We start from the raw sequence: 14062 nt of genomic DNA on the forward strand, positions 1-14062 counted from the left end.
TACTCTGAAGAGGACGACATGAGGGGTGGGCATTTTTTGAGGCTGATAGACCTCAAAAGAGAGAAGGCATGAAGTTAGTCACTTAGGTGATTGACAGATGCACATCAGCATGTATACACTAGCTTGGCCAGCAGAGTCTCAGTGCCTGGGCCTGAGGCACCAGCCTCATTTGACAGGGCGTCATGGACCAAAGTACAGTAGTGCTAGATGATAGGGTTCATGACCAAGAGGAAGGGGAAGAATTTTTTTTTAAAAGAGGAATGAAAAAGTTTGCCAGATGCTCAACAGGAATCTCCCTAAAACAAAAAGTCAAAAAATCATTTTTCTCAGCTATATATCTGCTATGATCTTACCATCTTCATTTAGATACCAATTGGTTGACTTTTTAAAAAATGGAGAAATCAGAGTCACAAAGTTATAGAACCCCTTCCTGTGTACGACCTGCCTTCATTTCTCTTAAAATTGGGCAAATAATTGCCAAATGCCAATGGGGAGTCCAGGGCTGGTCAGAATCACCTGGAGAACATTTATAAATTACAGATGCTGTGAGCTTACCCCACATAGACTGACCTAGGACTCCAGGGGTGGGCCCCCATTGTTTTACGCATCCCTGATGATTGTGATGGGTAACCAACTTTGGCAACCGCTGGAATAGGCCATTTCCTTGCCCAGCTTTACAGAGCCTGCACCGGAACGTCATGTCCTCATTATTGGTTGTCCTTGGAACTCGCCATCAGGAAGTTGTCCAGCAAGTTCCAAGAAGATAACGTGACGCCAGTAGCCCCTTCCTTCTACTTATCCAGGGGTTTTCCTGCTCCTCTGCTGCAAAAAGTCCCTCCTGCCAAAGCGCTAACGCTTTCCGCTTAAATTGGTCTTTACCTTGAGCTGTATCTGAACCTCCCTGCTCTCAAAGTGGAATCCAACTTACCCCTTCTCACGCTGAAGACTTTACCTGTTGAGAGTCTTGTAAATGCGACATGAGTTTGTCCTTGAAACATAGTGGCTAAAATATGACAGTCCAGCAAAAAAATCATGGAAAAATAATCACTCTGACAGGTGCCCAGTAAAAGTCCTAATGTACCCATGGATTTTTTGCTTAAAAAAATAAAAAAAGATTGTTTTATTTCAGTTCAGTGTGAGTGTGTGTGTGTTGCAGGGGCGGAGAGATTTTGAGTCAGATTTAAGCAAAGCAATAAATTAGTCATGTATTCCAAAGGGGAAAAACAATCTGACCCGGTACTTGGAAACTGGGGGAAAGACAAGTTTCTCTTTTATCACTTAGGAAAGATGCCAGGGGTGGGGAGGCAGCAGAGGTGAGGAGGGTGGGAGAGTAGTTTCTCTTTTTTAATCACGGTTTGTAAATGGTAAAACATGTATTGCCGTGATTAAACCTCCCTAAATCGTATTTTAGAGAAAAAAAATCCTTTAACCTCCAGTATTCCTTTGTGAGGAAGAAAGATGTCATGGAAACCATGCTTGTGCCGAAAGCAAGAGATGGTGAAAATGATAGGACTGTTTCCATGACTCCAAAAGGAGATGTTGATCTCCATACAGAGACGGTTATCAAGCCTCAGGAATGGTCCCTTGGCTGAGATGCCCTCGACCACTCTGTCCCAGTTACTGTCTGTCAATATTCTACCCAACCTTTAAAGTCAAATTCAAATTTGCCAGCTTTGGGACTTCCCTGGTGGCGCAGTGGATAAGACTCCACGCTCCCAAGGCAGGGGGCCCGGCTTCAATCCCTGCTCAGGGAACTAGATCCCACATGCATACCGCAACGAAGAGTTCGCATGCCGCAACTAAGGAGCCCGCCTGCCGCAACTAAGAGCCAGCACAACCAAATAAATAAAAATAAATATTTTTTAAAAATTAAAAAAAAAATTGCCAGCTTCCCCAGAAGCGTCCTCCTCCTTTGGTTAGAGGAGGTCTTCCTTCACCTAACGTTAGTTCTTCAGACCTTGAGTTGGAGCAATGGTTCTCAACGGGGGGGGCGGGGGGTGACTTTGTGTCTCAGGGGACTTGTGACAATGTCTGGATTCATTTTTTTAATTCAAGTATAGTTAATTTACAATGTTGTGTTAGTTTCTAGTGTACAGCCAAGTGATTCAGTTATACATATATGTAGTCTTTTTCATATTCTCTTCCATTATAGGTTATTACAAGATGGTGATAATAGTTCCCTGTGCTATACAGTAGGTCCTTGTTGGTTATCTAGTTTATATATAGTAGTGTGTATCTGTTAATCCCAAACTCCTAATTTATCCTTCCCCCCACCTTCCCCCTTTGGTAACCATAAGTTTGTTTTCTATGTCTGTGAGTCTGTTTCTGTTTTGTAAATAAGTTCATTTGTATCATGTTTTAGATTCCACATGTAAGTGATATCATACGATATTTGCCTTTCTCTGTCTGACTTACTTCATTTATTATGAAAATGTCTAGGTCCATCCATGTTGCTGCAAATGGCATTATTTCATTCTTCTTATGGCTGAGTAGTATTCCACTCTATATATGTACCACATCTTCTTTATCCATTCATCTGTCGATGGACACTTAGGTTGCTTTCATGTCATGGCTATTGTAAATAGTGCTTCTATGAGAAAACTCTGATTCAAAAAGACACATGCACCCCAACGGACATATTTTTGATGGTCACGGCCAGGAGGGAGGTGCTACTGGCAACCAGTGGGGAGAGGCCAGGGGGCTGCGAAACATCCTACAATGCACAGGACAGCCCCACAGCAAACGACTTTCAGCCCCAACCATCAGCAGTGCTGAGGCCGAGAAAGCCTCCCTGCTTGAGGGTGACTTGTGTGCTGGCCCAGCAGCGGCATCTGACACAGCTGAGCTCTCCTTCCTCTTGCCCTTTCTCCTACTTGGCTTCGAGGACATCACACTTTTTGGGTTTCCTCCAACCTCGCTGGTCTCTCCTTAACTCCCCAACTTCTAAACACTGGTGTGTGCAAGGCTCGGTCATTGGACTTCATCCCTCCACCATTCTCACTTCAGTCTATGCCTTTAAATATCTTCAGACCTACCGAGACCTGAACTTGCATCTCAGTCCAGACTCTGAATTCCAGGTTCGTGGATGTTAAACATCTCCACATGGACGTCTCCGGGGCATCTCAAACTCAGCACATCCAAAAGTGAGCTCCTGATCTTTCCCCCAAAACACCTGTTCCTCCAACTAACCTCAGTTCATGGAAATTTCGTCTGCTCAGTTGCTCAGGAAAATAACCTCACAGTCATCTCTGAGTCCTCTCTTTCTCTCAAACACTCCTTCAATCTACCATCAAATCCTACGGACTCAAAATATATCCAAAATCAATTATCACCCTGGCCCAAGCCACCATCATGTCTCGAACTAGAGCATCACACTCGTCTCCTAGCTGGTCTCCCTGCTCCTACGTCTGTCCCCTTCTCAATTCGGGAGCCAGGGTGATCCTTTTAAAATATGAATCAGATCGTGTCACTTCTATACTCAGAATCTTCAATGGCTCCTATCCATGCCAAGATAAAAGCCAAAGTTCATATAATTCTTACATGTTTTCACATGAACCATCTGCTACAAAATCCCCTCTCTACCCCCAGCAGCATCTCTCTGACTCATATCCTACTGCTCTTCCTCCTTCCCTCTGCAACCACACTGGCCAGCCAAACACATGTCCACTTCAGGACCTTTGCCTTTGCTGTGCCCTCTGCCTAGAATGCTCTTCCCCTAAAATCCCCACGGTTTGCCCCATCAATCTTTCAGGTCTTATCGAAATGTCACCGTCTCAGAGAGGTCACATGATTTAAAATTGTAGCCCTCCACCTCCCCTCGTCAGTTTTAATACTTTTCCCATAGTGCATATCATCATATTTTTCTTATCTAACTTGTCTAATCCTCCCAATAGGAAGTAAGCTCTCCACAGGCTGGGGATTTTTTTCATTGCTGTCTGCACAGCACCCAGAGTAGTGCTGTCTGCAGTAAATGCCCAGTGGGACAAAGGAATGAATCCCCAGTTAGACTTCAAGATTCTCTGGGAACGTGAGATGCTTTGCATCACCCCACCCAGCATCTTGCCCATGTCTCCTTTTGCTTCTCCCTGACATTGATCCTTCGTATAGGCAGGCACTGTACAAGGAGCTCTTGTACACATTCGTAATTTCATTTACTTTATTAGGAACTCGACCCATTTCTAATTGAATATTCAATCTGAATGCTTAAAACGTCGAAAGGTATCTTCGCCACAGTGAAGGCCTCATCGTGCCTTCTAACCATTTTATCAATCTACCAGGAGTCTGGCTGAGACTACAGATCATGCCTCAGAGGAGAGGCTGAGAGCGGAGTTCCTGCACCATCTTGTGGACAGACTCGGAACTGCACCTCCTGAACCGGTCCTCCTGTGTCCCAGCGTGTATGAAATGCTGCTTCTGTTTACTGCTCTCCTCTCCGCCCCCAAAGCAATAAAACTCCTCCTCTCCTCACCTTCCTGACGTCCCAAACTCCTCCATGACTGGGAGTGTTTTAGAATGGTGATCTCACTCTTTCAGGAAAAAAATCAATTTCCTCCTGGCCCAAAACGGAGAGAACTGAGGGTGCTTGAGGTTCTGACTTCTCCCAAACTGTTCTACTTAGCAGCTTCACCCAATTCTAGTCCTTAAGTCAGGAAACACTGCAGGTAATGTCAGTGTGTCATACCCAAAGCTGCTCTCCTACGAGGCATGCTTTCCTTGTCATCGTGGAAGGCCATCTCAGCCCCAGTTTCCAAAATTCAGCACCCACCAGCCTGTTGGGAGTTAATGTAATATGCTTTTATTTCACTATCAGAACTCAGGCTTTAGATGTAAATCACCCTGGGAGAAGTGCGGCTTGATTTCCAATCATACCAACTTAAATGTCTGATAGACAACCTACAGGCAGGTATTAAAGAGTGAGGACAGAGAAGGAAGGTCACTTGTCACCCAGAAGACAAAGTCTAAAGGTAGACACCAAGGGGCAGAGCCTGTGACAAAGAAAGGTCAACAGAGCCCCCAAATTCAACTTCACACACCCTACTCTTTGCTTCATGTTCAGTCTGCCTACACACAGAGTGATCTCACTACTTTCAACCTTTGTGTTTGCGACTAGGCAGGGGAAAAGGGGCAGATCAATCTTCATTTCTGAAAATCTGACATTAAAATAATTTATAAAGCAATTCTATTACTCTCAAGAGCCACAAACTACAAATTAACTACAGTCACCAAAGTCTGAGAAAAGGCTAGGGACACAGATGGGTGGTTTGTAATTAGCACATGAGTTGCTTGAAAGGAGCTGGCACTTCTGAAACATGAGAAGCTTCTCGAATCACTTTAGCCAAGCCGCAGGGGTTTGTTTCTGTGAGGTCTGTAAAGAAAACGAAAGAGTGTGGAGTCCTAAGTAAGTGTAAACTGTAAGGAGAAGGCAAGAGAATATACATTTATGGACAGCCTATTTATGGCAAGCTCTATACATATTACACACTTATTTATCTAAATTAATAACTCTCTTTAGAGGCCAGCTATGTGACCTTGGGCTAGTAAGGTAACCTCTCCAAGCCTCATTTTCCTCATCTGTAAAACGATGCTGATGCCGTGGAAAACTGTGATGATTCCTTAAAGCCTTAAGCATAGAATTACCCTATGGTCCCACAATGCTCCTTCTGGGGGTACACCCCAAAGAAATGAAAGCAGGAACTCAGATATTTCTACACCAATATTCAAAGCAGCATTAGTCACCATAAACAAAAGGTGGGAACAACCCAAATACCCATAAACAGATGAATGAATAAACAAAATGTGGTCTATACGGACAGTGGATCCAGCTTTTTAAAGGAATGAAATTCTGACACGTTACAACATGGATGAACCTTGAAAGCTGAACTACATTGAGTGAAAAAAGACAAACACAAAAGGACAAATATTGTACTATTACAATATTTGTAATTTCCTAATTTGTAAATTAGTCTATTTAAATGAGGTACCTAGACTAGGCAAATTCAATTCATAGAGACAAAAAGTTGAACAGTGTTTACTAGGAGGGGAGGAGGGAGAAATGGGGAATTAGTATTAACGGGCACAGTTTCAGTTTGGGATAATGAAAAACTTCTGTAAATGGAAGGTGGTAATAGTCGCACAACACTGTGAATGTGTGAATTGCACACTTAAAAATGGTTAAAATGGTAAATTTAATATATATTTTACCACAATAGTAAATAGATAGAAAGATAGAAAGCAAGAAGATGGTTCTGAGTTACTATTCAAAGTCATGTCTTTCTTAGTCCCCAAAAATCAATGTTCTTTCTTATATTGTCTAATTCCAAATGGGTTGGGTTATGGATTTGTTAAATTTTATTCTGTGCAAATAAAATTTTATTCTGTGTTGAATACATGCTGTGAATTAATTGGGGTGGTTTTATTAATTACTGAAGCACAAAAAGAAAAAACATCCCAATGAATTTTTCCAAGTACACAATACATGAATCTTCCAGCTTTCCTCCTGAGCTGGACCAGTCATCTCCCCTGGGAGGCCCCAGCAGGGCACCAATTTCTCTTCTATAGTTCGACGAGAAAAGTCTCCATGATGTATATATATATATATTTTTTTTTATTTGGCTGCCTTGGGTCTTCGTTGTAGTGCACGGGCTCCTCATTGCGATGGCTTCTCTTGCTGAAGAGCAGGGGCTCTAGGCGCGCGGGCTTCAGTAGTTGCAGCACACAGGCTCAGTAGTTGCGGTGCGTAGCTCAGTAGTTGTGGCTCGCGGGCTTAGTTGCTCCGCGGCATGTGGGATCTTCTCGGACCAGGGCTCGAACCTGTGTCCCCTGCATTGGCAGGTGGATTCTTAACCACTGCGCCACCAGGGAAGCCCCCATGATGTACTTTTTTTCATGTACAATGTAGAAGAATGACTTTTTTTCCTCCAATTTTAATTGAGATGGAGCATTCCAAGACCAAGAAAATGTCATGCATTCGATGATGAGTAAGCTGGACATTATGGGAATGACAGTTACGGGACACAGCTATTTACCAAAAATATGACCTATGGGATTTAAGGACCATGTCATGCTGCTCCGCTTGATGATTTTTACTTGGATAAGACGAAAGTACCAATTTGGTTTTCTTTTGAGGGGAAAAATGTCCAGTGTATACTAGGGTATGTTGGGGGGGGGGGCATGGAAGTGTGCATGCCCACGTGTTCAGAGCCATGGGGAAGGAGGGAAAGGCGCCCCCCAACTCAGAGAACTCTGGCACTTACAAGAGGAAATAACCTACTCTTCTTAGTGAGCCAAAACAAGCAAGAGATAAGGGATAAAATGCCCAGGTTATGCTTTCCCTGGAAGGAAAGTAAGCCAAGAGGACCATCACCTTGAAGACGAGTTATAGAATATGAATCTCTCCACCTAGGGTACTCACCATATTTTCTCGTCTCTTTCAAATCCTGCAGAAGTACATAGTCAAGACAAAAAATAGAAAAGGCCATAAAATGGAGATGCAAATGGCTCTCCAGATGTGAGTCCATCTTAGGAGAAATTGCAATTGTGAGGACAGATAAAAACGTGAAACAGGAAGTAAAGTGGTGGAGCTTAAATGTTAAAGCTCAGTTGAGAAACATCAACTGAGCACCCACATAGAAGAAACTGAGCTAGACTTCATGAAATAAAGAATAAACATGATCCCCAACAATCCAGTCTCATAAGCAGAAAATTATCTTGATTTGAATAGTTAATTAAATAAGTAGTATAGAAAGTTCTCGATGGAAAGTTGAATATGTTTAACTCCTTCCCACTCCCGAGTTCATATTAAAATGGTAGCCAGAAAATTTAAATGGACATAAACCCAACAACAGTAAAGAAAATTAAAGAGAGGAGGCAGTTAATGAAAATTCAACACATGTCTGGAAGATAGAGGATGGCTGAAGGCATGTTAAAATGAAAATAAGAGGAAATCACAGCCTGGAGTCTGTGTGGAAGGGAATACATTCCAGAAAAAAAGTTTGTCTATTCTGCCAAACCCTGGTGAGTTTCAGAACTCAGAAACAACAGGAATGATGAATACAGTGAAATGAAGTTGTGAACAAGAAGCAGCTGCATTGCCCCACTGCACTCACTTTAAACACCTGGAAGCCAGACAGCATCCACACCCACCCAATTCTCCAGTCTAACCATCAGAGAGTTCTCCTCAAAACAAATCAAATGGCCCCACTGGAAACATCTCTGCATTCTGGCATTCAGGATGCTCTCAAACTCCAAAGCCCTCCAGCTGACAGGTCCTGCCCACATACAGGACATTTTTATTGCCTCACACTTTAATTTGAATGAACGCAAATGACCAGCCATTCAGCATAGAGACCTTTATTTTTTTTAACGACTCCAACAAATTTAAAGAAAAATGAGTTATAGATGAGAACTCAAAAAAAGAAAACTCTAATCAGTAATTGCACCATAAAATAAAAATAGTATGCTAAGGAAAGTAAGGAAAATTGTGACAAAAATAAGAACTATTGAAAATTTTTAAATGACTACAAACAGAAAAATTCATCACAAGAACTGGAAAATAAAACCAAGATGACTTCCCAAAAATCAGGTCCAAAACACAAGCGATAAAAAAAGATGACAGAAAAGATAACAGACCTAGAAGACCAATCAATGGATCCAATATCAGACTAACAAGACTTCTAGAAAAAGAGAAACAGAGAACACAGGAGAAGAAGAAATTATCAAAGAAATGATACAAGACAGTGAGAAGTCAGAGGTGGGACTGATCACTAAGGGTTCAGCTAGTAAGGAAAGATGTCACAAAGGAGGGGAGTTGTCAGCTCAACCTGGAAGGATGTGAAGGCTTCTGACTAATGGGGAGAAGTAGAGATTGCCAGTTACAAAGCCCTGTAAGTTTAGACCAGGAAAGACCATGGTTTGTGCCCATGGAAAATGCACAGATTCAGATTCAACAACCATTTCTCTAGCATCAGCATCTCCAGGTACTGGTCTAAGCCCATTATACTGTAGCCAGTGGAATCATCACAACCAGTTCACAGCTTTCATTTATGGATCAGGACACTTAGCCTGGGAGAGAGAAGTGATGTACAGTCAGCCCTTCATATCCATGGGTCCCACATCCACAGATTCAACCAACTACCAACGGAAAATATTCGAAAAATAATTCCAGAAAGCTCCAAAGGTGAAAACTTGAATCTGCTATGTGCCAGCAACTGTATTAGGTATTATAAGTAATCGAGAGATGACGAAGTATACCGGAGGATATGTGTAGGTTATATGAAAATTCCATGCCATTTTATACAAGGGATTTGAACATCTGTGGATTTTGATATCTGAGGGGCTCTTGGAACCAATTCCCAAAGATACTGAGGGACAACTGTATCACACAGCTGGTTGGTGTTAGAGTAGAATTCACCCACGATATCCTCAGGCCCCAAGTCCATCATTCCTTCATTCAACTGGGGCTGACACATGCTACAACATGGATGAAACTTGAAAACATTATGCTAAGTAAAAGAAGCCAGTCCCAAAACACCACGTACTGTATGATTATATTTATAGAAAATGTCCAGAATAGGGAAATCCATACAGACAGAAAGTACAGTACTAGTGTTTGCCTAGGCCTGGGAATATACGGTAATGGAAGGTCACTGCTAATGGATATGTAGTTTCTTTTTGGGGTGATGGAAATATTCTTAAAATTAGATTGTGGCAATGTTTGCACTACTCTGTGAATATATTAAAAAGCATGAATTTTATACTTGAGATGGGTAAATTGTATGGTATGTGAACTATATCTCAATAAGACTTTCTTTTTAAGGCATGATTAGATTTATGTTTTGGAAAGATCAACCTGGTAGCAGCATGGGAAAAATCAGGAATATAGAAAATGAACACAGAAAGACCAGTGAGTAGGCTATTTTCACAATCAAGGCGGGTGTTGATGACAGACTGCACTACAGTGGTGGTGGTAGAGGTGGAGACACGGACCATTCAAGAGAGATTTAGAAGGCATGATACACAGGAGTTGGTGCCTGGTTGGCTACTGGAAATAAGTGCAAGGAAGGAGTCGCAAGATGGCACCCAGGTCGTAGCTAGATGGATAAGTGATTGCATTCACTAAGACAGAGCATGCTGAAAGGACCAAGCTTGCTTTTACGGACAGGATTATTATGCATTTAATTTAGAGGTGCTTTGGGACATCTAAGTAGAGATGTTTGGCAAACAGAGACACTGGATTGGCACTCAGAGAAGACAGAGCTGGAGACAGCAATGTGTGGGTTACCAGCGTGTTTTGGCTATGAAGCTTTGGGCTTGGACGAGATCACCTGGGGAGAGAAGAGGGCTTGGGGCTGAGCCTGATGAACCCTTTCTGTTTAAAGGGCTGGCTAGAGGAGGATACACCCACACAGGAGAAGCCAAAGAAAGACCTAGAAATGTAAGGGGAATGGTGCCAGAGGGGTGTTGTGCTTCACAGAGTCTGTATTTGTCAACAGTACTTTTTTTATTCATTCGTTTTATCCCCATTCTCCTTCTTGTTTGCTTGTGCTCTTATAATGTGCATCGCTTTGTGGAGTGAGCATGTTACACATCTCACGCTGGGCTTTTCACTCTGCATATTCACAAGCTCCATTTTGTCCATAGCTTCTATCTGCCTCCGTTGCTCAATTAAATATTTTTAAATAGAGGAATTTAAATAACTGCATAATAGTCCATCATAGGATTGTTCCTTCATTTTAATCTACGTCCCTGGTGTTGGGTACAAGATTTCTTCCTTGCGCCTTGTTACTCCTCAGTCTGCAGACAGACCTAGTTTGTGTGCATCTCTGCTGTGTGACCATGTCCAGTTTACTTAATGTCTCCGAGCCTCAATTTTTCTCAACCTAAGGATTGTATATTACATGGAACACTGGTGTGTCAAATACCCCAACAAAAGGTGAAGGGATTGCTGTGGACAAAGCTCCCAGTGGCAGCAAAGATTCTATATTCTACATAGCTCTGCACTTCCTGGTGTGAGGAGCTCAGTCCACAGTTCATATGAGGCACATCTCCTTGGCAACTTTTGCGAACAAACAAACACATAAAGTGGGACAGAGAGGAGAGGTCTAGGGTTGCATAGGAGCACAGCATACTGTCACTTGGTGAGGTGCGAGATGCACTTACATCTCACCAGCGCTCTGCTCAACAGCAGGACTGGCAAACCACTCCAGTGTTGCCGAAACCTGAGGAAGGGCCATGGGAAGATGACGTTGCAACCACATGAGTGTCAGGAGAAGCCACGGAAACAAACTCACCCACCACCACCACCATTTCCCCAAGCAGAGGTGGGTAGAGTGGGGAGGTCTGTGCTGACCATGGACCCAGAGAAGGCTGCCCTTAGTACCCAAGGACATGCCAGCTCTCTTTCGTCCCACAGAATCTCCCCATCAAGGTGAAAGAGCCCCACGGAAAGTCTGGGTGGAGGTGGGAGGGATCCTGCTGGGGCTACAGTAGGTGTCTGTGTCCCCATATCGAAAAGCTCTGGGTGAAGTCGCTAGGGGAGAGGCTGCAGATGTCTGAGGTCCCCCTGGGGGAGCCAGCATCTGAAGCCACCAGGGTTTAGAGGACCAACTAGACTTTCAGCACTGATGCCAGACACTACAGCTCGTGCTAACAGAGAATGAAATCCCAGAAGTCCACAGTGCAAGTCCTGACCCCCTCCTTGAGAAAGTATTTTAAAGTCCAGGATGGGGGCAGGAGGGAGCAAAAGAAGCCCCCAGAGTGGCTGTAAACAGGCATGAGGCATTTTTATGAGGTTAGGGAAATGCTCTATAACTGGATTGTGGTGATGGTTGCCCAACTCTATAAATTGACTAAATATCACTGAATTACACATTTAAAGTGGGTAAATTTTATAGTATATAAAGTATACCGCAATAAAGTTTTAAAAAAAGAAAAATGAAACCAATGGATGGAAAATTTAAATGGAAAATGTGGCTATAATTATCAAATTCAAACCAAAATAGAAATTACTAGAATGACTTGCGTGTCAGGAACAGGAATAACTAGGATGTCCGCTCTAAACCGAAGTTAACAAAACTCCATTTTAAGGATATAGCAGTCTTCCTGTTTTCATATAGTCAATGTGTTCATTTATACCTCGTCTACATAAAGCGTCTGGCGCAGTGCAGGGCACACAGTAAGCCATCAGCTGAGTGGTTGTCATTTCACTGACTGCTCAGGAAAGATGTCAGTGCCATTCCTGGACAGCGGGGCAGGCCTGGAGAAGCAAGGGTGGGAGACTACGTGGGCAGAATACGGTTAGCATCTTGGGTCAACAAGGCAGGGATGAGAGGTTTGGAGCTATTACAGCCAGTCAACGGGTCAGGACCAGCAGGATAGCTCGGAAAGGCCTGGCGGCATTAACCAAGAGAGTCTGGAGTCTAGGAGACTGGGGTCCACCAAACTAGTTTGCAATGTGTGTCAGACTGACCCAGTGCCTACCCAGCTCTGTCACTTACTCATTTAACTGCTGTTAAGTCTCAGCTTCCTCATCTGTAAAGCAAGATGAATAAGGACACCCATTTTTTGTGGCTCTGTCATGGGGATTAACACACATCAAATACCTGGCTAATTCTCAGTGTTAACTATAATAATAATAATTATCATTACATTATTATTATTATTCCAGAACCCACAAGCATGAGAATTGTTAGTGTCTCACAGAGCATGGCTGTTCAAGAGGTTTTTCCAATAAAACTGAAATTACTTTTCCTGTATCTTTAAAGCAAAAAAAAAAAAAAAAAAAAGACAGGACTTGGGGGGAAATAGAGAGACCGATCATAAAACTCAAAAAGCATTTCTTGTTACCAACACTGCAATCCCAGAACCATCCTTTTCTTCACGTATCCATAATCAGTTTCAACATCAAGGGCGTGGAGATGACCAGCGGTCGTGGGTGTCTTGCTATGGTGAGTCTGCATCCATCATCCTCTCTGCCTCTGGAAATAGCCTTTCCTGCTGCCCAGAGTGCCCTGAGTCTGAGAGAGAGAGGCTCTGTGTCTATGCCACTTTGGGAAGATGGGAAGTGGCAGCTGGCGAACATTCAGCATGCGTGTTGGACAGTGTCACGGGGCTGCTGATTCACGGGAGAACAGGTGGTAGACGGTGGCAGACAGCAACATCAGTTATCCCCACACAGCCCCTGCTGCTTCCCGTAAATGCTGCGGAGGAGGAAAGGCAAGATACACGACGGCAAGGCTGCCTAAGTTCTACAGAAAATACCTGCATGAGCCTCTGCTTCATTAATGGAACTGGATTGGGTTTTATGTTACTCATTACTAACGTGTTCCTGGGAAACGGCAGAACAAAACAATTCCACAAAGGACTCAAAAGGCATATGAAATTATGATTTGTAATCAGGGAAAAAAGAAGGGAGAGAGAGAGGGAGGGAGGAAATATATGACCAAAAACACCTAACCCGACACGGTGGCCATGGCGGCTCACAGGGATGGGCCTGCCAGGGTCACGTTGCTCATCATTTTTCCCCTTGTTCCCTGCATGTTAGCCTGAATTAAAGGCTAACTGATGAAAGCAAAACTGTAGCAAACACTTATCCAGAATCTTTTAGGAGAAAGTCATATTACACTAGACTAGGAGGATACAAAGAATCACTAAAGGACTCACATCCTCTGGAATTGAAATTTACCGGAGGAGTTAGGATATATATTCAAAACAAAATACCAATTGGATAGCTTGCAAAAATGATAAGGTTTGATCTAGCCAGTCCACTATCAGGGAGCTATCCTACAGATGAGCTTCCACTTAGGCACAAAAATGTTAGTAAGGGCTGTCTGTTGTCACACTGATCCTAGTAGTAAAACAACAACTTAGATTTGTTAGTTTTGCAACAACCTAAATGCCCAGCAATAAAAGAATGATTAAATACATTCTGCAATACATCCATGCTATGGAATACTATGAAGCCATTAAAAAGATCACATTATTAACTAATTAGGTAAACCTATGCATACTGACCTAGGAAGATGCCTAGTGTACCCTCAATGAAAAAAAGGCAAGTTCCAGAATA

This window comes from Eschrichtius robustus, chromosome 5 (genome assembly GCF_028021215.1).
Source record: "Eschrichtius robustus isolate mEscRob2 chromosome 5, mEscRob2.pri, whole genome shotgun sequence".
In the NCBI taxonomy this organism is placed as follows: Eukaryota; Metazoa; Chordata; class Mammalia; order Artiodactyla; family Eschrichtiidae; genus Eschrichtius; species Eschrichtius robustus.